Here is a 27,873-nt window from a genome sequence, read left to right as displayed (position 1 = left end):
GACTCACCGGGCCCGTCCCGGGCTGGGGAGCGTCGAACTCTGCTGAGAGAGAGGCTCACTCCATCTCGTCGGTCCTGGACCCTGGCATTAGTGACAGGAAGGTCTGGGCGAGGGGTGAGGGCTGTCAGGATCCTCCCTCCCCCTCCCAGCTCCCCGGCTGGCTGCGCCGTCCCCTCAGACGGCGGCTGGGTTATTTTCTGGGGGGATTCCCCATGGGGCGACGGGCCCGGGACTCCGCTGAGACGGCAAACCATCCAGGAACCTCGGAAGGCCGGGATCGTGGGTTCCCCGCGGTCCCGGCCCCCACGACCTAAATAACTGCCCATTCCCATGTGGTTCGCACTCTGGTACTCTTTCCTGGTACATCAACAGACTAATCATCATTCCCTTTCTGTGATTAATAATAGCATTCTGGTTAAGCTATGAGGTTTGGAGCTTCATGCCATGCCAGGGCTTGGGACCATCTGAAATCTGCAGCAATCCAACTTAGACATTCCCTTCTAGCCTGGAAGCTCATCATGGGCAGGAAATGTGGCTACCAACCCTGGACCACCCCCTTCTTCTCAACACGCTATCTGACCTTGGCTTCACAGACTCCGTCCTCTCCTGGTTCTCCTCTTACCTCTCTGGTCGTTCTTTCTCAGTCTCTTTTGCAGGCTCCTCCTCCCCCTCCCATTCTCTCACTGTGGGGGTTCCCCAAGGTTCAGTGCTTGGTCCCCTTCTGTTCTCGATCTACACGCACTCCCTTGGTGACCTCATTCGCTCCCACGGCTTCAACTATCATCTCTACGCTGATGACACCCAGATCTACAACTCTGCCCCTGCTCTCTCCCCCTCTCTCCAGGCTCGCATCTTCGCCTGCCTTCAGGACATCTCCATTTGGATGTCTGCCCGCCACCTAAAGCTCAACATGTCGAAGACTGAACTCCTTGTCTTCCCTCCCAAACCTTGCCCTCTCCCTGACTTTCCCATCTCTGTTGACGGCACTACCATCCTTCCCGTCTCACAAGCCCGCAACCTTGGTGTCATCCTCGACTCTGCTCTCTCATTCACCCCTCACATCCAAGCCGTGACTAAAGCCTGCCGGTCTCAGCTCTACAACATTGCCAAGATCCCCCCTTTCCTCTCCATCCATACCGCTACCCTGCTTATTCAAGCTCTCATCCTATCCCATCTGGACTACTGCACCAGCCTTCTCTCTGATCTCCCATCCTCGTGTCTCTCTCCACTTCAATCCATACTTCATACTGCTGCCCGGATCATCTTTGTGCAGAAACGCTCTGGGCATGTTACTCCCCTCCTCAAAAATCTCCAGTGGCTACCAATCAATCTGCGCATCAGGCAGAAACTCCTCACCCTGGGCTTCAAGGCTCTCCATCACCTCGCCCCCTCCTACCTCACCTCCCTTCTCTCCTTCTACAGCCCAGTCCGCACCCTCCGCTCCTCCACCGCTGATCTCCTCACCGCACCTCGCTCTCGCCTGTCCCGCCATCGACCCCCGGCTCACGTCATCCCCCGGGCCTGGAATGCCCTCCCTCTGCCCATCCGCCAAGCTATCTCTCTTCCTCCCTACAAGGCCCGGCTGAGAGCTCACCTCCTCCAGGAGGCCTTCCCAGACTGAGCCCCTTCCTTCCTCTCCCCCTCGCCCCCCTCTCCATCCCCCCATCTTACTTCCCTCCCTTCCCCACAGCACCTGTATATATGTATATATGGTTGTACATATTTTTTTTACTCTATTTATTTATTTATTTAATTTATTTCTACATATCTATTCTATTTTATTTTGTTAGTATGCTTGGTTTTGTTCTCTGTCTCCCCCTTTTAGACTGTGAGCCCACTGTTGGGTAGGGACTGTCTCTATATGTTGCCAATTTGTACTTCCCAAGCGCTTAGTACAGTGCTCTGCACATAGTAAGCGCTCAATAAATACGATTGATGATGATGATGATGATGATGTTGTACCGTCATATCGTACTCTCCCAGGCGCTTCACTACTTAGGTCTGCACATAGTAAGCGCTCAATAAGTATGACTGATTGATTGATGCACATTATTTTCCCCTACTGAATTCTCATCTGCAGTCTCCATTCCTCCCAAGCTCACCCTCTCACTGTGCCTCGTTCCCAACTTCCCCGACTCAGACCCCCACCTCACCACATTTCCCCTGCTTGGAATTCCCTCTCCCTTCATACCCATGAGCCCTCGGAGCTTCCCATCTTCCACACTCCTTCCCGAAACGCTGTGAAATCCATGGGACCTTCCCCGATTCATTTTTTCATAATGGTACATGGTAAATGTTTCCCATTTTCTAGGGACCACTCTAAGCATTAATGTCCCCACAATCTAGTCAAGGTGGACCAGTCCCTATCCCGCATAGGACTTCCAGTCTTAATCCCCCTTTTACAGATGAGGAAGTTGAGGTAAGAAGTGAAATGACTTGCCCAAAGTCACATGGCAGACAAGCGGTGGAAGCAGAATTAGAACGTAGGCCCTCTGATGCCCAGGTCCATGCTCTATCAACTGGGCTATGCTGCTGCCCTGTGCTTCCTTGTCTCAGGGTGCTTAATTGTCTCCGCCTGGGACTGTGTAAAAAGCCCCCCACCCCATCCTTAATAAGAATGATAACAATAATAATAATCGTGGTATTTGATAAGCGTTTATTATGTGCTGGAGTGGATACAAGCCAATTGGGTCAGACATGTCCCTGTCCCACACGGGCACACAGTCTCAACCCCCATTTTACAGCTGAGGGAACTGAGGCCCAGAGATGTGAAGAGACTTGCCCAAGGTCACACGGCAGACAAGTAGCAGAACCGGGATTAGAACCCACGACCTCTGACTCCCAAGCCCGGGCTCTGGATGGATGAATGGATTGATGGATGGATGGATGGATGAATGGATGGATAGATGAATGGTTGGAATGATGGATGGATGGAAGGAAGGAAAGATGGATTGCTGAGAGAGGATGGATTTGACAAGACAGCTGGAGCTGCAGTCGTCCTTTCTTCCCTTCTCCCGTACCATCTCCCATTTTCCAACTTTCATTCCCACCCCCAGAGTCATTCTAAAGAGGGTATCGTTACATTTTCATAGTCATTACTAATAATGATATCATTATCATATTTATTAAGAAGTCTTGTGCCTAAATCGGTCCGCTTGCTGGAGTAGAAACAAAAGAATCGGTACGGACACAATTTCTGTCCCACAGGGGCTCAGGGTGTAACAGGAAGAGAGATCGTAGGGATGTTACATCACTGACCCTAGGTCCCTTCTCCCTTGTGACCCTCCGATTTTCTGATTCATAACCGCCAAGAGGGATCTTAAAATTCATAGAATTACTGTGATCATCAATAGTAGTATCGACATTATCATTATTGAATTTATTAAGAATTTCCTTACAAAAAGACTGCCAAGTGTCAGAGTAGAAACAAATGAATCATATTGGAGAGGTTTCCTGACCTGCGGGGGCTCAGATTGAAAGACAAAGAGAGAGCGCATATTGCATGCCGATTTTACAGCGAGACCCAGAGGGGTTACGGAGCTGAACCAAGGTGATACAGCATGTCCGTGGCAGAACCGGGCAGACAGTTCTAATCTCATGACGCCCACCAAATGCTCATTCCACTCAACCATGGTGTCGCCCAAACAATCACTTGACAGTCATTCATTCATTCATCAATCATATTTATCGAGTGCTTACCATGAGCAGAGCACCGTACTAAGCATTTGGAAAGTACTATTCAGAATAAAGAGAGACAATCCGTGCCCACATCAGGCTTACAGTCACACCCGGCTTGTCAGCTTCCAACCCAGACATTGTCAAATCCTCAGACGCCGGACTTTGTCTTTGGAAAGATCTTTATATGGCTACCCCCACGGTCAAAATCCTGATGCAGAACGGAATAGTCAGCAAAAGGAAACAGATGTTTTGTCCTTTAGAAGAGGGAGGAGGAGTCTCCCCTTTAGGACTCTCCCCAGGGCGGCCTTCATGTCCCGGTTCCTCAGGCTGTAGATGAGGGGGTTCAGGGCGGGGGGCATCACGGTGTAGGATATGGATAACAAGAGGTCCAGGGTCGAGGGGGAGTCTGACACGGGCTTGACGTTGGTGAAAGTTCCGGTCAAGAGGAAGACGATGACGACGGCTAGGTGAGGCACGCAGGTGGAGATGGCTTTGGCCCGGCTCTCTTCGGCCGGCATTCTCAGCACGGCCCGGAAAATGTGCATGTACGAGACGATGATGGAGACCAAGCAGATGACAACTACAGCTACCCCACAGGTGACGGTCACGTCGACGACAACGTGGTCCTCGGAGCAGGAGATCTTCAGCAGGGTGGGGATGTCACAGAAGAACTGCTGGATGATGTTGGACCCGCAGAAGCTCAGGGAGAAAGTCGAAGCTGAATACAACACCCCAAACATCACCCCGGTGAGCCAGGAGGCGGCCACCATCATTCCACAGGAGGTGTCGGTCATGATGAGCTCATAACGCAGGGGGAGGCAGATGGCGGCGTAGCGGTCGTAGGACATCGCCGTGAGGAGTAATATCTCTGAACCACCAAACAGGACTACCGAGAACACCTGGGTGGCACAACCCAGGAGGGAGATGGCTCTACGATCGGTCAGGGAGATGACGGCAGACTTGGGGACGGTGACGGAGATGTAGCAGAGGTCGATGAGGGACAGGTTCCTGAGGAAGAAGTACATGGGGGTGCGGAGGCGCCGGTCGAGGGCGGTTACGGCGACGATGAGGAGATTGCCCGTCAGCGCCACAAGGTAGGCCAGGAGGAACAGCACGGCGTGGACCAGCTGCAGCTCCCGGACCTCCGAGAAACCCAGCAGGAGGAATTCCTTCACCCTGGAGACGTTGGGCATTCTCGGGAGGCAGCACTGACTTTCTGCATGTGATGAGAGAAGAACCAAAGATAGAGTCCATTGATGGGATGAGTGAAGGAATTGACAGGACACTCGCTGGTGATTCTCCATGGAGAGGAGGGAGGTATTGAATTCAAAATTATCTCTGAGTTCACGGTGGAGGCACTGAACGTTTCTGGGGAATGACTGTCACTGAGCCCACTGTTGGGTAGGGACTGTCTCTATATGTTGCCAACTTGTACTTCCCAAGCGCTTAGTACAGTGCTCTGTACACAGTAAGCACTCAATAAATACGATTGATGATGATGATGATGATGAAGGAATAGGACTAAGTCGATTGGTTCTATTTATTGAGGACCCACAGTGGATGTGGTATTAATACATATAATCACTGCCCTCAGGGAGCTTCCATTATACTGGGGGCACCAAGCTTCAAACTGTGTAGAGGCAGGGGGCTATTGGGAAGAACACAGGCCTGGGAATCAGAGGACCTGGCTTCTAATCCCACCTCTACCAGTTCTCTGCTGCAAAGCCATGAGAAAGTGGCTTAATTTCTCTACGCCTCAGTTTTCTCAATAGTAAAAAGAGGATTCGATATCAGTTTTCCCCCCTACTTAGTCTGTGAATCCGTCGTGAGACACAGACTGTGTTCTACCAGATAATCCTGAATCTCCCCCAGCACTTAATACTTTACTTGGAATGTAGTACGCTCTTAATGAGGATCAGGAGTTTTTTTTTTTTAGTTGAGGGGACCAAAGCTGAAATGAATAGCGGATAGCAGAGGTCAGAGAAAATAAAGATATGTTCATGACTGTTGTGAAATGTTCTCGGTGGTTTTAGAGTCAAATGAGAAGTGCCTTCACACCTAAATTCATCCATTTAGTGGCAAAAGAATGGGCCTGGTAGAGAGTAGTACCTGGATTCAAATCCTCTTTTCACTCCTTGTCTGCTGTGTGACCTGGGGCCTGTCGATTACAGTCTCTGTGCCTCGGTTACCTCATCTGAAAAACGGGGGTTACAACTGTGAGCACCCTATGGGGTGTGGACTGTGTCCAACCTGATCAGCTTGTATCCACCCCAGCGCTTAGTACAGTACCTGGCACATAGTGAGCACTTTGAAACACCATAAAACAAACAAACAACAACAACAAAAACCACGTATAACTCCAAACCGATCCCATTTGCTCACATATCTGCATTCACACTTCTACACACACAAACACAAGTGTACCTCATCATTCATCGAGTCCTTTCCTACAGCATCGCTCAGCCTACATCTCTCCTCTCCTCATCCTCCTCTCATGACAAATTGTGTCTTTTCACAAGCAACAAAGACTCACGATCGGCCTGAGGGCTCCCTGCCCTATGACTGCACTTCACCCCCTTTCAATCGTTCAACTCATCTTCTCAGCTCTCAGAGCAACTTTCTAGTTGTTACTCAAGATCGACTCTCCCGTTTCCATCCTAGGCTGGAACTCCCTCTCTTATCAGCTCAAAATCAGAGCGAGCACAGTTCTTTCTGAATTCTTTGCTGTTAAAATTCCCCCCACCTCCAACCAGCTTCCCCGATTCATTTCCCAGCCCTCTAAACCCACTTCACTTAACTCAAGTGTGAATCAACTCAAGTCCATCCTCGTTTAGTGGAAAAAGGATGGGCCCAGGAGTTTTCTTCTTGACCGCGAGCTCCTGGAAGGGAGCATACACATCTCCCAGCTCTGTTCCATTGTACTCACCCAAGCACAGCTTAGTGGGAGTCAGAGGACTTGGGTTCTAATCCTGCCTCTGTCCCTTTGCTGCTGTGGGACCTTGGGCAAGTCGCTTCACTTCTCTAGGCCTCAGTTTCCTCATCGGTAAAATGGCACGCAAAAATTGCATATTTATCTTTCCATTTATTTTTTTTTCTTCTAGGAAGGGTAGGGACTGTGTCTGCTGTGGTGTGATAAAGTGGATAGTGCACTTCCCCTCTGCCTTTAAACATGCCCATGTCTCCCCCAAACTAGATCTCTTCCCCTGTCCAAAGCCCTGACACCTGTCTATTTGTTTTTTTATGTGGACTCTCTCCCCCTTCTAGACTGTGAGCCCGTTGTTGGATAGGGATTGTCTCTATCTGTTGCCGAATTGTACTTTCCAAGCTCTTAGTACAGTGCTCTATAAATACAATTGAATGAATGAATTAGAACCCAGATCCTCTTGACTCCCGGGCCCGTGCTCTTTCCATTAAGTGACATTGCTTCTAATTTAGAGAAATTACGACTCTGACCCTGATCATCCCAGTTCCCTACTAAAATTTCCCTCAGCTTTCCCCTGCTCCTCTCCGGACTCACCGGGCCCACCCTGGGCTGTGGAGCGTCGAACTCTGCTGAGAGAGAGGCTCACTCCATCTCGTCGGTCCTGGACGTGGATGGGGATGACAGGAAGGTTTGGGCGAGGGATGGGGGCTGTCAGGATCCTCCCTCCCCGACTAGGCTCTCTGGCTGGCTGCGCCGTCCCCTCAGACGACGGTGGGTTATTTCCTGAGAGATTCCTCGTGGGAGGAAAGACCCGGGGCTCCGCTGAGACGGCTGGCTGCCCGGGAATCTGAGAAGGCCGGGATTGTGCTCTCCCTGCGGTCCCGGCCCTCACAACCTAAATAACTATGCTTTCCCATGTGGTTCCCACTCTGTGACTCTGTGACTCCTTCAACAGACTAATCATCATTCCCTTTCGTGATTCATTCATTCATTCATTCATTCAATCATATGTATTGCATGCTTACTGTGTGCAGAGCACTGTACTAAGCGCTGGAAAAGTACAATTAGGCAACAGAGACAATCCCTACACAACAACGGGCTCACAGTGTAGAAGGGGGAGCCAGACAACAAAACAAAACGAGTAGACAGGCGTCAATACCATCTAAATAGATGAATTGAATTACAGATGTATACATATCATTAACAAACTAAATAGATTAATGATAGCATTCTGGTTATGCTCTGAGGTTTGTAGTTTCATCCTATGCCAGGGCTTGGGATCCCTTCTAGACTGTGAGCCCATTGTTGGGCGGGACCGCCTCTATGTGTTGCCAACTTGTACTTCCCAAGCGTTTAGTAGTACAGTGCTCTGCACGCAGTAAGCGCTCAATAAATATGATTGATTGAATGAATAAATACGATAGAATGAATTAATGAATCTGAAATCTGCAGCAATCCAACTTTGACAGTCCCCTCTAGACTGTAAGTTCCTCATGGGCAGGAAATGTGGCAACCAACCCTGTTACATTGTTGTATCGTACTCTCCCAAGCGCTTACTACCAAGGTCTGCACATAGTAAGCACTCAATAAATAAGATCGATTGATGGATGTGCATTATCTTCCCCTACTGAATTTCTATCTGCATTCTCCATCCCTTCCAAGCTCACCCTCTTACTGTGCCTCGTTCCCAACTCCCCCGATTCAGACCCCTCCCTCACCACCTTTCTCCCGCTTGGAATTCCTTCTCCCTTCATATCCACCAGCCCTCGGGGCTTCCCATCTTCCTCACTCCTTCCCGAAACTCTATGAAATCCACGGGACCTTCCCCGATTAATTTTTTCATAATGGTACATGGTAAATGTTTCCTATTTTCTAGGGACCGCTCTAAGCGCTAAGGTCCCTACAAGCTAGTCAGGTTGGACCAGTCCGCATTCCGCATAGGACTTCCAGTCTTAATCCCCCTTTTACAGATGAGGTAGTTGAGGTAAGAAGTGAAATGACTTGCCCAAGGTCACATGGCAGACAAGCGGTGGAGGTGGAATTCGAACCCAGGCCCTCTGACGCCCAGGTCCATGCTCTATTAACTGGGCTATGCTGCTTCCCCGTGCTTCCTTTTCTCGGGGTGCTTAATTGTCTCCATCTGGGCCTGTGTAAAAAGCCCCCCTCCCCATCCTTAATAAGAATAATAACAATAATAATAATCATGGTATTTCATAAGCGTTTATTATGTGCTGGAGTGAATAGAAGCCAATTGGGTCAGATGTGTCCCTGTCCCACACGGTCTCACAGTCTCAACCCCCATTTTACAGCCGAGGGAACTGAGGCCCAGAGATGTGAAGAGACTTGCCCGAGGTCACACGGCAGACAAGTAGAAGAACTGGGATTAGAACCTGCGACCTCTGACTCCCAAGCCCGGGCTCTGGATGGATGAATGGATTGATGGATGGATAGATGAATGGTTGGAAGGATGGCTGGATGGAAGGAAGGAAAGATGGACTGCTGAGAGAGGATGGATTTGACAAGACAGTTGGAGCTGCAGTCGTCCTTTCGTCCCTTCTCACATGCCATCTCCCATTTTCCAACTTTCATTCCCACCCCCAGAGTCATGCTAAAGAGCGTATCGTTACATTTTCATAGTCACTACTAATAATGATATCATTATCATATTTATTAAGAAGTCGTGTGCCTAAATTGGTCTGCTTGCTGGAGTAGAAACAAAAGAATCAGTTCAGACACAATTTCTGTCCCACAGGGGCTCAGAGTGTAAGAAGAAGAGAGATCGTAGGGATGTTACGTCACTGACCCTATGTCCCTTCTCCCTTGCGACCCTCCGATTTTCTGATTCATAACCGCCAAGAGGGATCTTAAAATTCCTAGAATCACCGTGATCATCAATAGTAGTATCGACATTATCATTATTGAATTTATTAAGAATTTCCATACAAAAAGACTGCCAAGTGTCAGAGTAGAAACAAACGAATCATATCGGAGACGTTTCCTGACCCGCAGGGGCTCAGACTGAAAGACAAAGAGAGAGCGCATATTGAGTGCCGATTTTACAGTGAGACCCAGAGGGGTTCCGTAGATGAATCAAGGTGATACAGTAGGCCCGTGGCAGAACCGGGCTGATATTTCTAATCTCATGACGCCCATCCACACGCTCATTCCACTAAACCATGGTGTCGCCCAAACAATCACTTGTCACTCATTCATTCATTCATCAATCATATTTATGGAGTGCTTACCTCGAGCAGAGCACCGTACTAACTTGTTGGAAAGTACCACTCAGAATAAAGAGAGACAATCCCTGCCAACACCGGGCTTACAGTCACACCCATCGTATCAGCCTCCGTCCCAGACGTTGGCAAATCCTCAGGTGCTGGACTTCCTCTTTGGACAGCTCTTTATATGGCTACCCTTGCGGTCGGGAACCCTTATGAGGAACGGGAGTCAGCAAAAGGAAAGAGACGTTTTGTCCCTTAGAAAAGGGAGGAGGAGTCTCCCCTTTAGGACTCTCCCCAGGGCGGCCTTCATGTCCCGGTTCCTCAGGCTATAGATGAGGGGATTCAGTGCGGGGACCACCACAGTGTAGGACATGGACAACAGGAGGTCCAGGGTCGAGGGGGAGTCTGACATGGGCTTGACTTGGGTGAAGGTTCCGGTCAAGAGGAAGATGATGACGACGGCGAGGTGAGGCAGGCTGGTGGAGAAGGCTTTGGCCCGGCTCTCTTCAGCCGGCATCCTCAGCACGGCCCGGAAGATGTGCACGTACGAGACTACGATGGAAACCAAGCAGACGACAACTAAAGCTACCCCACTGGTGACACTCACGTCAATGACGACGTGGTCCTCGGAGCAGGAGATCTTCAGCACGCAGAGGATGTCACAGAAGAACTGCTGGATGATGTTGGACTCGCAGAAGCTCAGGGAGAAAGTCGAAGCTGAATACAAGACCGCAACCATCACCCCAGTGAGCCAGGAGGCGGCCGCCATCTTTCCAAAGGTCGTGTTGGTCATGATGAGATCATAACGCAGGGGGAGGCGGATGGCGGAGTAGCGGTCGTAGGACATCGCCGTGAGGAGGAACATCTCTGATCTACCAAACAGGACCACCAAGAAGACCTGGGCGGCACAGCCCAGGAGGGAGATGGCTCTACGATCGGTCAGGGAGATGACGATAGACTTGGGGACGGTGACGGAGATGTAGCAGAGGTCGAGGACAGACAGGTTCCTGAGGAAGAAGTACATGGGGGTGCGGAGGTGCCGGTCGAGGGCGGTGACGGTGACGATGAGGAGATTCCCCGTCAGGGCCGCCAGGTAGACCGGGAGGAACAACGCGGAGTGGACCAGCTGCAGCTCCCGGACCTCCGAGAAACCCAGCAGGAGGAATTCCTTCACCGTGGAGACGTTGGGCATTTTGGGGAGGCAGCACTGACTTTCTGCATGTGATGAGAGAAGAGCCAAAGTTAGAGTTCATTGATGGGATGAGTGAAGGAATTGACAGGACACTCGCTGGTGATTCTCCATGGAGAGGAGGGAGTTATTCAATTCAAAATGATCTCTGAGTTCACGGTGGAGGCACGGAACGTTTCTGGGGAATGATGTCTGCTCCCTGCACAGGATGAGGGAAGACTTCAATTCAGAGACATTCATGTTGGGGGTGAAGGAATAGGACTAAGTCAATCAGTTCTATTTATTGAGGACCTACAGAGAACGTGGTATTAATACATATAATCACTGCCCCCAGGGAGCTTCCATTCCATTGGAGACACAAAACTTTGAACTGTGTAGAAGCAGGGGGCTATTGGGAAGAACACAGACCTGGGAATCAGAGGACCTGGGTTCTAATCCCACCTCTACCAGTTCTCTGCTGCATAGCCATGGGAAGGTGACTTGGAATGTAGTATGCTCTTAATGAGGATCAAGAGTATTATTTTTGGTTGAGGAGACCAAAACTGAAATGAATAGCAGATAGCAGATGTCAGAGAATATAAAGATATGTTCGTGACTGTTGTGAATTGTTCTCGGTGGTTTAAGAGTCAAACGAGAAGTGCCTTCACACATAAATTCATCCATTTAGTGGAGAAAGAATGGGCCTGGTAGAGAGTAATACCTGGATTCTAATCCTGTTTTCGCTCCTTGTCTGCTGTGTGAACTGGTGCCCGTCGCTTACCGTCTCTGTGCCTCGGTTACCTCATCTGAAAAATGGGCGTTACAATTGTGAGCATCCTATGGGGCGTGGACTGTGTCCAACCTGATCAGCTTGTATCCACCCCAGTGCGTGGTACAGTACCAGGCACATAATGAGCACTTAAAAACACCATAAAACAAACAAACAACAACAACAAAAACCACGTGTACTCCAAACCAATCCCATTTGCTCACATATCTGCATTCACACTTGTACACACACAAACACAAGTATACCTCATCATTCATCGAGTCCTTTCCTATAGCATCACTCAGCCTACATTTCACCTCTCCTCATCCTCCTCTCATGACAAATTGTGTCTTTTCACAAGGAAAATAAACTCTTAATCGACTTGAGGTTTCTCCGCCCTACGACTGCACTTCACCCCCTTTCCATCGTTCAACTCGTTTTCTAAGCTCTCAAAGCAACTTTCTAGTTGTTACAATCGGCTCTCCCGTTTCCATCCTGGGCTGGAACTCCCTCTCTTATCAGCTCAAAATCAGAGCGAGCACAGTTCTTTCTGAATTCTTTACTGCTAAAATCCCCCCCGCCTCCAACCAGCTTCCCCGATTCATTTCCCAGCCCTCTAAACCCACTTCACTTAACTCAAGTGTGAATCAACTCACGTCCATCCTCATTTAGTGGAAAAAAGATGGGCCCAGGAGTTTTCTTCTTGACCGCGAGCTCCTGGAAGGGAGCATACACATCTCCCAGCTCTGTTCCATTGTACTCACCCAAGCATAGTTTAGTGGGAGTCAGAGGACTTGGGTTTTAATCCTGCCTTTGTCCCTTTGCTGCTGTGGGACCTTGGGCAAGGCGCTTCACTTCTCTGGTCTCAGTTTCCTCATCAGTACGATGGCATGCAATAATTGCATATTCATTTTTCCATTCACTTTTTTTCTTCTAGGAGGGCCAGGGAATGTGCCTGTTGTGGTGTGATAAAGTGGATAGTGCACTTCCCCTCTTCCTTCAAACATGCCCACGTCCTCCCCAAACTAGCTCTCTTCCCCTGTTCATAGCCCTGACACCTGTATACTGGTTTTTTTTTGTGGACTGTCTCCCCCTTCTAGACTGTGAGCCCGTTGTTGGATAGGGATTGTCTCTATCTGTTGCCGAATTGTACTTTCCAAGCCCTTAGTACAGTGCTCTACACATAGTAAGCGCTCAATAAATATGATTGAATGAATGAATTACAACCGAGGTCCTCTTGATTCCCGGGCCAGTGCTCTCTCCTCTAAGCGGCACTGCTTCTGATTTAGAGAAATTGCGATTCTGATCCTGGTCACCCCAGTTCCCTATTGAAATTTCCGTCAATTTTCCCCCGCACCTCTCCGGACTCACCGGGCCCGTCTTGGGTTGGGGAGCGTCGACCTCTGCTGAGAGAGAGGCTCCCTCCATCCCATCGGTCCTGGACGCAGATGGGGGTGACAGGAAGGTCTGGGCTAGGGATGGGGGCTGGCAGGATCCTCCCTCCCCGTCTCGGCTCTCTGCCTGGCTGCGCCGTCCCCTCAGATGATAGCGGATTTTTTCCTGAGAGATTCCCCGTGGGAGGACGGGCCCGGAGCTCCGCTGAGACGGTCGGCCGGCCGGGAATCTCTGAAGGCCGGGATCGTGGGCTCCCTGCGGTGCTGGCCCTCACAACCTTAATAACTACCCATTCCCGTGTGGTTCCCACTCTGTTACTCCTTCAACAGACTAATCATCATTCCCTTTCTGTGATTCATTCATTCAATTATATGTATTGAATGCTTACTGTTTGCAGAGCACTGTACTAAGCACTGGAAGAGTACAATTCGGTAACAGAGACAATCCCTACACAACAACGGGCTCACAGTAGAGAAGGGGGAGCTAGACAATGAAACAAAGCAAGTGGACAGGCATCAATACCATCTAAATAGATAAATTGAACTATAGATGTATACAAATCATTAATAAAGTAAATAGATTAATAATAACGTTCTGGTTATGTTCTGAGGTTTGCAGTGTCATCCCACGCCAGGGCTTGGGACCCCTTCTAGACTGTGAGCCCATCGTTGGGTAGGGACCCTCTCTCTATGTTGCCAACTTGTACTTCCCAAGCTCTTAGTACAGTGCTCTGCACGCAGTAATCGCTCAATAAATACAATTGAATGAATGAAAGAATAAATACGATTGAATGAATGAATGAATCTGAAATCTGCAGCAATCCAACTTTGACATTCCCCTCTAAACTGTAAGCTCATCATAGGCAGGAAATGTGGCTATCAACCCTGTTACATTGTTATATCGTACTCTCCCAAGCTCTTACTACCAAGGTCTGCACATAGTAAGCACTCAATAAATAAGATCGATTCAAGGATGTGCATTATCTTCCCCTACTGAATTTCTATCTGCATTCTCCATCCCTCCCAAGCTCCCCCTCTCACTGTGCCTCGTTCCCAACTTCCCCGACTCAGACCCCTACCTCACCACCTTTCCCTCGCTTGGGATTCCCTCTCCCTTCTATCCACCAGCCCTCGGGGCTTCCCATCTTCCGCACTCCTTCCCGAAACTCTATGAAATCCATGGGACCTTCCCTGATTAATTTTTTCATAATGGTACATGGTAAATGTTTCCTATTTTCTAGGGACCGCTCTAAGCACTAACGTCCCCCCAAGCTAGTCAGTTTGGACCAGTCCCTGTCCCGCATAGGATTTCCAGTCTTAATCCCCATTTTACAGATGAGGTAGGTGAGGCAAGAAGTAAAATGACTTGCCCAAGGTGACATGGCAGACAAGCGGTGGAGGCAGAATTAGAACCCAGGCCCTCTGATGCCCAGGTCCATGCTGTATCAACTGGGCTATGCTGTTTCCCTGTGCTTCCTTGTCTCAGGGTGCTTAATTATCTCGGCCTGGGCCTGTGTAAAAAGTCCCCCTCCCCATCCTTAATAATAATGATAACAATAATCATAATCGTGGTATTTGATAAACGTTTATTATGTGCTGGAGTGAATACAAGTCAATTGGGTCAGACAAGTGCTTGTCCCACACAGGCTCACAGTCTCAACCCCTATTTTACCGCTGAGGGAACTGAGGCCCAGCGAAGTGGAGAGACTTGCCCGAGGTCATACGGCAGACAAGTAGCAAAACTGGGATTAGAACCCGTGACCTCTGACTCCCAGGTCCGTGCTCTGGATGGATGGATGGATGGATGGATGGATGAATGGATGGATGGATGGATAGATGAATGCTTGGAAGGATAGATGGATTGTCGGAAGGAAAGATGGATTGAAGAGAGAGGGTGGATTTAAGAAGACAGATGGAGCTGCAGTCAACCTTTCTTCCCTTCTCCCATACCACCTACCATTTGCCAACTTTCATTCCCACCCCCAGAGTCATGCTAAAGAGCATAACGTTATATGGGGAGAGTTAAGTTTACCAGAGCTTTTAAACGCATTCCCTGCCCACAGTCTCCAGGACCTCCCCTTCCTTTCGGCCACAATGCCTCCCCGAACCTGGATTGTCAGTCCTACTTCTGTTTTAGCCGCCTCCCTCCCAGACTTTGACAATTCATCGACGTCCCGTGTTTTCTGTGAACCCCGTAGGGCAGCTAAGCATCTGGCTAGGTGCAAGGGCAATTTCTGGGTTAAGTGGTGAGGTGAGATGATTTGTACAAGGAAGGAGACATTTTCTCCCAGAGCGGAGGCCGGGTGAGTGACCCTTTTAGGATCCTGCTCATGGCAGCCTTCATGTCCCGGTTCCTCAGATTGTAGATGAGGGGATTCAGGGCGGGAGGTACCATGGAGTAGAAAACGGACATCAGCAGATCCATGATCGAGAAGGAGTAAGAGGGCGGCTTGAGGCTGGCAAATACCGCCGCCGAGACAAAAACAGTGACGACGATGAGGTGGGGGAGGTAGGTGGAGAAGGCTTTGGCCCGGCCCTCGGCAGCCGGCATCTTCAGGACGGCCCTGAAGATGCGCACGTACGAGACGACGATGAGAATGTAGCAGGTGACGCCTAACACTACCCCAGCGGCGACGGTCACGTCGATGGCGACATGGTCCTTGGAGCAGGAGATCTTCAGCACGGAGGGGACGTCACAGAAAAACTAACGGACGATGTTGGACCCGCAGAAGGACAGGGAGCACATCCCGGCTGAACACATTACTGCAAACAGGCCAGAGGTGAGCCACGAGACGGCCGCCATCTTCCCATAGGCCCCTCTGTTCATGACGGCCTCGTAGCTCAGGGGGAGGCAGATGGCGGCATACAGGTCGTAGGACATTGCCGTGAGGATAAAATATTTTGTACCTGCAAAGAAAATCACCAGACAGACCTATGCTCTACAATATAAGAAGGAGATTTCTCTAAGGTCGGTCAGGGAGTTGTGAATGGATTGGGGGACGGAGACGGAGATCATCATCATCAATCGTATTTATTGAGCGCTTACTATGTGCAGAGCACTGTACTAAGCGCTTAGGAAGTACAAATTGGCAACATATAGAGACAGTCCCTACCGAACAGTGGGCTCACAGTCTAAAAGGGGGAGACAGAGAACAAAACCAAACATACTAACAAAATAAAATAAATAGAATAGATATGTACAAGTAAAATAAATAAATAAATAAATAAATAGAGTAATAAATATGTACAAACATATATACATATATACAGGTGTTGTGGGGAAGGGAAGGAGGTAAGATGGGGGGCATGGAGAGGGGGACGAGGGGGGGATGTAGCAGAGATCGGCCACGAACAGGTTCCTGAGGAAGAAGTACATGGGGGTGTGGAGGCGTCACTCGAGGGCAGTGACGGCGACGATAAGGAGGTTCCCCATCAGGGCTGCCAGGTAGACCAGGAGGAACAGCGCGGCATGGACCAGCTGCAGCTCGCGGACCTCCGAGAATCACAGCAGTAGGAATTCCCTCACCGTGGAGATGTTGGGCATTTTTGGAAAGCGGCATGGACTTTCTGCAGTGGATGAGGGAAAAGCCAAAGTCACAGTCCATTAAAGAGTGAAGAAACTGACAAGACATTTGTTGGTGATTCTCCATGGAAAGTAGACAGTTATTGAATTCAAAATGATCTTGGAGTTTCATATCCAGCAGGGATAAGGAAAAGTCCAGATTTTCACATTATTTTCGTCAATTGAAAGGGAATCCCTGAGATCGTCCCCACCAGCCACCCCAACAGAGTCGGCAGACACGTTACCTACCCACATCGAGTTCACAGTCTGAAGGGAAATCTTTTTCTATCTTCGTATTCAACCCTCCCCGCTGCCTGAACTTGTTCGCTGCTTTCACTTCCCAATACTTTGTGTACGCACACACACACACACTCACACCCCTCTTGTAGCACAGGGAACCTGATTGCAGCAGCTCCCGTAAAGTGGAAAATGAATTCGTTCAGTAATATTTATGAAGCGCTTACTGTGTGCAGAGCACTGTACTGAATGCTGGGGAGAGTACACTAGAAAAATAAACAGACACAGTCCCTGCCCACAACGAGCGTACAGTCTTGTTGTCACTCATGACAGACTCTCCCGTTTCCATCCTAGCTTGGACCTCCCTCCCTTTCTGGCTCAAAATCAGAGAGAGCACAGTTCTTTCTGAATTCTTTACTGCTAAAATCTCCCCTTCCTCCAACTATTTCCCAGCCCTCTAAACTCACGTCACCTAACTCAAGCGTGAATCAACTCCAGTACATCCTCATTTAGTGGAAAAAGGATGGGACCAGGAGTTCTGTTCTTGAATCTGAGCTCCTTGACGAGAGCATACGCATCTCCCAGCTCTGTTCCATTGTACTCTCCCAAGCATAGCTTAATGGGAGTCAGAGGACTTGGGTCCTAATTCTCCCTCTGTCCCTTTGCTGCTGTGGGACCTTGGGCATGTCGCTTCACTTCTCTGGGCCTCAGCTTCCTCATCTGTAAAATGGCATGGAATAATTGCATCTTCATCTTTCCATTCATTTCTTTTCTTCTAGAAGGGGCAGAGAATGTGTCTGGTACGGTGTGATAAAGTGGACAGAACACTTCCCCTCTGCCTTCAAACATGCCCACGTCTCTCCCATCCAAAAAGATCCTCTCTTGACCCCACTGTCCCTTCCAGTTATCACCCTATCTCCCTCCTACCCTTCCTTTCCAAAATTCCAAAGCAAGTCTTCAGCACTCGCTGCCTCGAATTCCTCAACTCCAAATCTCTCCTGGCCCCCCTCCAATCTGGCTTCCGTCCCCTCCACTCCACCGAAACTGCCCTCTCAAAGGTCACCAATGACCTCCTTCTTGCCAAATCTAACGGCTCCTACTCTATCCTAATCCTCCTCGACCTCTCAGCTGCCTTCGACACTGTGGACCCCCCCCCCCCCGCCCCTTCTCCGCAACACGCTATCCGACCTTGGCTTCACAGACTCCGTCCTCTCCCGGTTCTCCTCTTATCTCTCTGGCCCTTCATTCTCGCTCTCCTTTGCGGGCTCCTCCTCCCCATCCCATCCCCTAACTGTAGTGGTTCCTCAAGGGTCGGTTCTCGGTCCCCTTTTGTTCTCTGTCTACACTCACTCCTTCGGTGAACCCATTCACTCCCACGGCTTCAACTATCATCTCTATGCTGATGACACCCAAATATACATCTCTGCCCCTGCCCTCTCTCCCTCCCTTCAGGCTCGCATCTCATCCTGCCTTCAGGACATTTCCATCTGGATGTCTGCCCTCCATCTAAAACTGAACATGTCCAAGACTGAGCTCCTTATCTTCCCTCCCAAACCCTGCCATCTCCCTGACTTTCCCATCACTGCGGATGGCACTAACATCCTCCCGGTCTCACGAGCCCGCAACCTTGGTGTCATCCTCGACTCCGCTCTCTGGTTCACCCCTCACATCCAATCCCTCACCACAACCTGTCGGTCTCACCTCTGCAACATTGCCAAGATCCGCCCTTTCCTCTCCATCCAAACCGCTACCCTGTTCGTTCAATCTCTCATCCTATCCCGACTGGATTACTGCATCGGCCTCCTCTCCGATCTCCCATCCTCCTGTCTCTCCCCACTTCAATCCATACTTCACGCCGCTGCCTGGATCGTCTCTGTGCAGAAACGAGCCCCCCTTTTCTTCTTCCCTTCCTCCCCTCCCTCTGCTCCACCCCCTTCCCTTCCCCATAGCACTTGTGTATATTTGTACATATTTATTACTCGATTTATTTTATTAATGATGCGTATATATATCTATAATTCTATTTATCTGTTTTGATGTTATTGATGCCTGTCTACCTGTTGTGTTTTGTGGTCTGTCTCCCCCTTCTAGACCGTGAGCCCGTTTTTGAGTAGGGATTGTCTCCATCTGTTGTCGAATTGTACTTTCCAATCGCTTGGTACAGTGCTCTGCACACAGAAACTACTCAATAAATACGATTGAAATGAATGAATTAGAACCCAGGTCCTCTTGACTCCCGGGCCCGTGCTCTTTCCACTAAGCGACACTGCTTCTAATTTAGAGAAATTGCGACTCTGACCCTGGTCATCCCAGTTCCCTATTGAAATTTCCCTCAGCTTTACCTCGCTCCTCTCAGGACTCACCGGGCCCGTCCTGGGCTGGGGAACCTCGTCCTCTGCTGAGAGAGGGGCTCACTCCATCTCGTCGGTCCTGGTCACGGGTGGGGATGACAGGAAGGTCTGGGAGAGGGGTGAGGACTGTCAGGATCCTCCCTCTCCCTCTTGGCTCTCTGGCTGGCTGTGCCGTCCCCTCAGACGACAGTGGGTTATTTCCTGGGAGATTCCCAGTGGGAGGAGGAGCCCGGGGCTCCGCTGAGACGGCTGTCTGTCCGGGAATCTCAGAAGGCCGGGATCGTGCTCTCCCTGTGGTCCCGGCCCTCACAACCTAAATAACTACCCATTCCCGTGCGGTTCCCACTCTGGGACTCCTTCAACAGACTAATCATCATTCCCTTTCTGTGATTCATTCTTTCATTCATTCAATCATATTTATTGAGTGCTTATTGTGTTCAGAGCACTGTACTAAGCGCCGGGAAATTACAATTCGGCAACAGAGAGGGACAATCCCTACACAACAACGGGCTCACGGTCTAGAAGGGGAGCCAGATCACAAAAGAAAACAAGGAGACAGGCGTCAATGCCATCTAAATAGATAAATAGAATTATAGATATATACACTTCATTAATAAAGTAAATAGATTAATAATAGCTTTCTGGTTATGCTCTGTGGAGTTACATCCCATGTCAGTGCTTGGGACCATCTGAAATCTGCAGAAATCCAACTTAGACATTCCCCTCTAGACTGTAAGCTCATCATGGGCAGGAAATGTGGCTACCAACCCTGTTACGTTGTTCTATCGTACTCTCCCAAGCGCTTACTACCAAGGTCTGCACATAGTAAGCACTCAGTAAATAAGATCGAATGATGGATGCGCATTATCTTCCCCTACTGAATTTCTATCTGCATCCTCCATCCCTCCCAAGCACACCCTCTCACTGTGCCTCGTTCCCAATTCGTCCGACTCAGACCACTACCTCACCACCTTTCCCCCGCTTGGAATTCCCTCTCCCTTCATATCCACCATCCCTCAGGGCTTTCCATTTTCCACACCCCTTCCCGAAACTCTATGAAATCCACCGGACCTTCCCCGATTATTTTTTTCATAACGGTACGGGGTAAGTGTTTCCTATTTTCCGGGGACCGTTCTAAGCGCTGAAGACCCCTCAAGCTAGTCAGGTTGGACCAGTCCCTGTCCCGCATAGGACTTCCAGTCTTAATCCCCATTTTAAAGGTGTCGTAGTTGAGGCAAGAAGTGAAATGACTTGCCCAAGGTCACATGGCAGACAAGCGGTGAAGGCGGAATTAGAACCCAGGCCCTCTGACGCCGAGGTCCATGCTCTATCAACTTGGCTATGCTGCTTCCCTGTGCTTCCCTGTCTCAGGTGCTTAACTGTCTCGGCCTGGGCCTGTGTAAAAAGCCCCCCTCCCCATCCTTAATAATAACGATAACAATAATAATAATCGTGGTATTTGATAAGCATTTATTATGTGCTGGAGTGGAAACAAGCAAATTGGGTCAGACAAGTCCCTGTCCCACATGGACTCACAGTCTCAACCCCCATTTTACCGCTGAGGGAACTGAGGCCCAGACAAGTGAAGAAACTTGCCCAAGGTCACACGGCAGACAGGTAGCAGAACTGGTATTAGAACCCGCGACCTCCGACTCCCAAGCCCGTGCTCTGGATGGAGGGATGGATGGATGGATGGATGAATGGAGGGATGGATGGATGGATGAATGGATGGATAGATGAATGGTTAGAAGGATGGATGGACGGAAGCAAGGAAAGATGGATTGATGAGAGAGGATGGATTTAAGACAGATGGAGCTGCAGTCAACCTTTCTTCCCTTCTCTCATACCACCTCCTACTTTCCAGCTTTCATTCCCACCCTAAGAGTCATGCTAAAGAGCGTATAGTTATATGGGGAGAGTTCAGTTTACCAGAGTTGTTAAATTCATTCCCTGCCCACAGTGAGCCAACAGTCTCCAGGGCCTCTCCAACATTTCAGCCACGATGCCTCCCTGAAACCGGATTGTCAGTCTTGCGTCCGTCTTAGCCGCCTCCCTCCCAGACTTTGACAATTCATCGACGTCCAGCTTTTTCTGTGAACCCTGTCAGACAGCTAAGTATCTGGCTAGGTCCAAGGGCAATTCCTTGGTTAAGTGGTGGGGTGAAATGATTTGCACAAGGAAGGAGATATTTTGTCCCAGAGCGGAGGCCGGGCGAGTGACCCTTTTAGGATCCTGCCCATGGCGGCCTTCAGGTCCCGGTTCCTCAGGCTGTAGATGAGGGGTTTGAGGGCGGGGGGCACCATGGAGTAGAACATGGACGCCAGTAGATCCGTGATCGAGTAGGAGTCCGAAGGTGGCTTGAGGTAGACAAATAGCGTCGCTGAGACGAAAATGTTGACGATGGCGAGGTGGGACAGGCAGGTGGAGAAGGCTTTGGCCCGGCCCTCGGCGGCCGGCATCGTCAGCACGGCCCGGAAGATGCGCACGTACGAGAAGATGATGGGAATGAAGCTAGGGACGCCTAACACTACCCCAGTGGTGGCACTCAAGTTGACGGCGACGTGGTCCTTGGAGCAGGAGATCTTCAGCATGGAGGGGATGTCACAGAAAAACTGCGGGACGATGTTGAACCCACAGAAGGACAGGGAGAACGTCCTAGCTGAACACATTGCTGCCAACAGGCCCCCAGTGAGCCACGAGGAGGACGCCATCGTCCCACAGGCCTGTCCGTTCATGATAACCTCGTAGCGCGGGGGGAGGCAGATGGCAGTGTACCGGTCGTAGGACATCCCCGTGAGAAGTAACATCTCTGAACCACCAAACAGGACCACCGAGAAGAGCTGGGTGGCACATCCCAGGAAGTAGATGGATCTACGTTCGGTCAGGGAGTCGTAGATGGATTTGGGGACGGTGACGGAGATGTGGCAGAGGTCGAGGGCGGACAGGTTCCTGAGGAAGAGGTACATGGGGGTGTGGAGGCGTCGGTCGAGGGTGGTGACGGCGACGATGAGGAGGTTCTCCGTCAGGGCTGCCAGGTAGACCAGGAGGAACAGCGTGGCGTAGACCAGTTGCAGCTCCCAGACCTCCGAGAATTCCAGCAGGAGGAATTTCTTCATCGTGGAGATGTTGGGCATTTTTGGAAAGCGGCATGGACTTTCTGCAGTGGATGAGGGAAGAGCCAAAGTCACAGTCCATTGATGAGAAGAGTGAAGAAACTGACAAGACACTTGTTGGTGATTCTCTATGGAAAGGAGAAAGTTATTGACTTCAAAATGATCTTGGAGTTTCATATCCAGCAGGGATAAGGAAAGATCCAGATTTTCACAGTACTTTGGTCGATTGAAAGGGAATCCCTGAGATCGTCCCCCACCTCAGCCACCCCAACACCGTCGGCAGACACGTTCCCTACCCACATCGAGTTCACAGTCTGGAGGAAGATCATTTTCTATCTTCGTCTTCAACCCTCCCCGCTGCCTGAACTTGTTTGCTGCTTTCACTCCCCGATACTTTGTGTACGCACACATACACACTCACACCCCTTCTCTAGCGCAGGGCACCTGATGGCAGCAGCTCCCGTAAAGTGGAAAATGAATTCGTTCAGTAATATTTATTAAGCGCTTACTGTGTGCAAAGCACTGTGCTGAATGCTGGGGAGAGTACACTAGAATAATAAACAGACACAGTCCCTGCCCACAGTGAGCATACAGTCTTGTTTTTACTCACGATCGACTTTCCCGTTTCCATCCTAGCCTGGAACTCCCTCTCTTATCAGCGCAAAATCAGAGAGAGCACTGTTCTTTCTGAATTCTTTACTGTTAAAATCCCCCCCGCCTCCAACCAGCTTCCCCAGTTCATTTCCCAGCCCTCTAAACCCACTTCCCTTAACTCAAGCGCGAATCAACTCAAGTCCATCCTCATTTAGTGGAAAAGGAATGGGCCCAGGAGTTCTGTTCTTGACTCTGAGCTCCTTGACGGGAGCATACAACATCTCCCAGTTCTGTTCCATTGTACTCTCCCAAGCATAGCTTAGTGAGAATCAGAGGACTTGGGTCCTATTCCTCCCTCTGTGGGACCTTGGGCAAGTCGCTTCACTTCTCTGGGCCTCAGCTTCCTCATCTGTAGAATTACATGCAATAATTGCATCTTCATCTTTCCATTCATTTCTTTTCTTCTAGAAGGGGCAGGGAATGTGTCTGTTATGGTGTGATAAAGTTGATAGAGCACTTCCGCTCTGCCTTCCAACATGCCCACGTCTCCCCCATCCTAAAAAGATCCTCTCTTGACCCCACTGCCCCTTCCAGTTATCGCCCTATCTCCTTCCTACCCTTCCTTTCCAAACTCCCAAAGCGAGTCATCAGCACTCGCTGCCTCGAATTCCTCAACTCCAACTCTCTCCTTTGCCCCCTCCAATCTGGCTTCCGTCCCCTCCACTCCACCGAAACTGCCCTCTCAAAGGTCACCAATGACCTCCTTCTTGCCAAATCCAACGGCTCCTACTCTATCCTATTCCTCCTCGACCTCTCAGCTGCCTTCGACACTGTGGACCCCTCCTCTCCGCAACACCCTGGTCATCCCAGTTACCTATTGAAATTTCCCGCAGCTTTCCCCTGCTCCTCTCCGGACCCACCGGGCCTGTCCTGAGCTGGGGAGCGTCGAACTCTGCTGAGAGAGATGCTCACTCCGTCTCGTCGGTCCTGGACCCTGGCAGTAGTGACAGGAAGGTCTGGGCGAGGGGTGAGGGCTGTCAGGATCCTCCCTCTCCCTCTCGGCTCCCCGGCTGGCTGCGCTGTCCCCTCAGATGGCGGCCGGGTTATTTTCTGAGGTGACTCCCCATGGGGCGATGGGCCCGGGATTCCGCTGAGACGGCAAACCATCCGGGAATCTCGGAAGGCCGGGATCGTGGGCTCCCCGCGGTCCCGGCCCCCACGACCTAAGTAACTGCCCATTCCCATGTGTTTCCCACTCCGGTACTCTTTCCTGGGACATCAACAGACTAATCATCATTCCCTTTCTGCGATTAATAATAGCATTCTGATTAAGCTATGAGGTTTGGAGTTTCATGCCATGCCAGGGCTTGGGACCATCTGAAATCTGCAACAATCCACCTTAGACATTCCCTTCTAGCCTGGAAGCTCATTATGGGCAGGAAATGTGGCTACCAACCCTGTTATATCATTATATCATACTCTCCCAGGCGCTTCACTACCAAGGTCTGCACATAGAAAGCGCTCAGTAAATATGACTATTGATTGATGTGCATTATTTTCCCCTACTGAATTCCCATCTGCAGTCTCCATTCCTCCCAAGCTCACCCTCTCACTGTGCCTCGTTCCCAACTCCCCCGACTCAGACCCCTACCTCACCACCTTTCCCTGGCTTGCAATTTCCTCTCCCTTCATATGCACCAGCCCTCAGGGCTTCCCATCTTCCGCACTCCTTCCTGAAACTCTGTAAAATCCACGGGGCCTTCCCTGATTAGTTTTTTTCATAATGGTACGTGGTAAGTGTTGACTATTTTCCATGGACCATTCTAAGCGCTGAAGTTCCCACGAGTTAGGTTGGACCAGTCCCTGTCGCGCATAGAACTTCCAGTCTTAATCCCCATTTTACAGGTGACGTAGTTGAGGCAAGAATTGAAATGACTTGCCCAAGGTCACATGGCAGACAAGCGGTGGAGGTGGAATTAGAACCCAGGCCCTCTGACGGCAAGGTCCATGCTCTATCAACTGGGCTATGCTGCTTCCTTGCACTTCCCTGTCTCAGGGTGCTTAATTGTCTCGGTCTGGGCCTGTGTAAAAAGCCCCCCTCCCCATCCTTAATAATAATGATAACAATTATAATAACCGTGGTATTTGATAAGGGTTTATTATGTGCCGGAGTGGATACAAGCCAATTGGGTCAGACAAGTCCCTGTCCCACATGGGCTCACAGTCTCAACCCCCATTTTACAGCCGAGGGAACTGAGGCCCAGAGAAGTGAAGAGACTTGCCCAAGGTCACACGGCAGACAAGTAGCAGAACTGGGATTAGAACCCCTGACCTCAGACTCCCAAGCCTGTGCTCTGGATGGATGGATAGATGAATGGTTGGAAGGATAGATGGATGGAAGGAAGGAAAGATGGATTGATGAGAGAAGCAGCTTTGGAGCTTTGGGGCTTTGGAGTAAGAGGTCATTGGTTCAAATTCCGGCTCTGCCACTTGTCAACTGTGTGACTTTGGGCAAGTCACTTCACTACTCTGGGCCTCAGTTCCCTCATCTGTAAAATGGGGATTAAGAGTGTGAGCCCCCCGTGGGACAACCTGATCACCTTGTAAACTCTCCAGCGCTTAGAACAGTGCTTTGCACATAGTAAGCACTTAATAAATGCCATCATTATTATTATAGAGAGGATGGATTTGACAAGACAGATGGAGCTGCACTCAACCTTTCTTCCCTTCTCCCTTACCACCTCCCATTTTCCAACTTTCATTCCCAACCCCAGAGTCATGCTAAAGAGCATATCGCTATATTTTCATAGTCACTACTAATAATGATATCATTATCGTATTTATTCAGACGTTGTGTGACTAAATTGTTCCACTTGCTGGAGTAGAAACCAAAGAATCAGTTCAGACAGGGGCTCAGAGTGTAAGAGGAAGAGAGATCCTAGGGATGTTATTTCACTGACCCTAGGTCACAAAGCAAGCCAGTAGCAGAGATAGAATAAGAACTCGTCTCAATCAATCAATGTCATATTTATTGAGCACTTTTTCTAGGCCCAGCGCTGTACTAAGCACATGGAAAAGTTCAATTAACGGAGTTGGTAGACACATTCCCTGCCCACGATGATCGTACAGTCTAGAGCGATTCCCGTTCCTTCAGGCCACGATAAAAGTTTAAAAAAAGATGGTATTTGTTAAGCACTTGCTATGAGGCATGCGCTGTTCTAAGGCCAGTGGGGTAGATAGGAGGTCATCGGGTTGTCCCACGTGGGGTTCACAGTCTTAATCCCCATTTTACAGATGGGGTCACTGAGGCACGGAGAAGTGAAGTGGCTGACCCGAGGTCACCCAGAAGACAAGTGGCAGAGCAGGGCTTCGAACCGCCCCCAAACATGATTTACTGTCTGAGGAAGTATCAAGCACATGGGAGAGGTCAGTTTACCAGAGTTGTTAAGCTCATTCCCTTCCCACAGTGAGCTAACAGTCTCCAGGGCCTCCCCTTCATTTCGGCCACGGTGCCTCCCCGAAACCGGATTGTCAGTCCTGCTTCCGTCTTAGCCGCCTCCCTCCCAGACTTTGACAATTCATCGACGTCCCGCGTTATCTGTGAACCCTGAAGGACAGCTAAATATCTGGCTAGGTCCAAGAGCAATTCCTTGGTTAAATGGTGGGGTGAGATGATTTGCACAAGGAAGGAGACATTTTGTCCCAGAGCAGAGGCCGGGCGAGTGACCCTTTCAGGATCCTGTCCATGGCGGCCTTCATGTCCCGGTTCCTCAAGCTGTAGATAAGGGGATTCAGGACGGGGGGCACCACGGAGCAGAACACGGACACCAGCAGATCCACGATTGAGGAGGATTCCGAGGACGGCTTGAGATAGACAAATGCCGCCGCCGAGATGAAAATAGTGACGACGGCGAGGTGGGGCAGGCAGGTGGAGAAGGCTTTGGTCCGGCCCTCGGCGGCCGGCATCCTCAGCACGGCCCGGAAGATGCGCACGTACGAGAAGATGACGAGAATGAAACCGGGGAAGCCTAACACTGCCCCAACGGTGACGCTCACGTCGACGGCGACATGGTCCGTGGAGCAGGAGATCTTCAGCAGGGAGGGGATGTCACAGAAAAACTGCGGGACGATGTTGGACCCACAGAAGGACAGGAAGAACGTCGCAGCTGAACACATTACTGCCAAAAGGCCCCCAGTGAGTCACGAGGCGGCCGCCATCGTCCCACAGGCCCGTCCGTTCATGACGACTTCGTAGCGCAGGGGAAGGCAGATGGCGGCGTAGCGGTCGTAGGACATGGCCGTGAGGATGAACACCTCTGAGGCGGCAAACAGGACCACCGGGAAGAGCTGGGTGGCACAGCCCAGGAAGGAGATGGAACTACGGTCGGTGAGGGAGTTGTGGATGGATTTGGGGACGGTGACGGAGATGTAGCAGAGGTCGAGGACGGACAGGTTCCTGAGGAAGAAGTACATGGGGGTGTGGAGGCGCCGGTCGAGGGCGGTGACGGCGACGATGAGGAGATTCCCCGTCAGGGCCGCCAGGTAGACCAGGAGGAACAGCGCGGCGTGGACCAGCTGCAGCTCCCGGACCTCCGAGAATCCCAGCAGGAGGAATTCCGTCACCGTGGAGATGTTGGGCATTTTTGGAAAGCAGCATGGACTTTCTGCAGTGGATGAGGGAAGAGCGAAAGTCACAGTCCATTAAAGAGTGAAGAAACTGACAAGATATTTGTTGGGGATTCTCTATGGAAAGGAGGCAGTTATTGAATTCAAAATGATCTTGGAGTTTCATATCCAGCAGGGATAAGGAAAGATCCAGATTTTCACATTATTTAAAGGGAATCCCTGAGATCGTCCCCG

At 50.3% G+C, this 27,873-nt stretch overlaps 1 pseudogene; it reads right to left on the bottom strand.

The window, feature by feature from the left end:
* Nucleotides 1-55: 55 nt before the first annotated feature.
* On the bottom strand, nucleotides 56-27,654 carry LOC119922654 (annotated as a pseudogene).
* Nucleotides 27,655-27,873: the final 219 nt, after the last annotated feature.

This window comes from Tachyglossus aculeatus, unplaced genomic scaffold (genome assembly GCF_015852505.1).
Source record: "Tachyglossus aculeatus isolate mTacAcu1 unplaced genomic scaffold, mTacAcu1.pri scaffold_116_arrow_ctg1, whole genome shotgun sequence".
Lineage (NCBI taxonomy): Eukaryota > Metazoa > Chordata > Mammalia > Monotremata > Tachyglossidae > Tachyglossus > Tachyglossus aculeatus.
The sequence above is the reverse complement of the archived record's forward strand: the minus strand, read 5'-3'. Positions and strand labels throughout refer to the sequence as shown.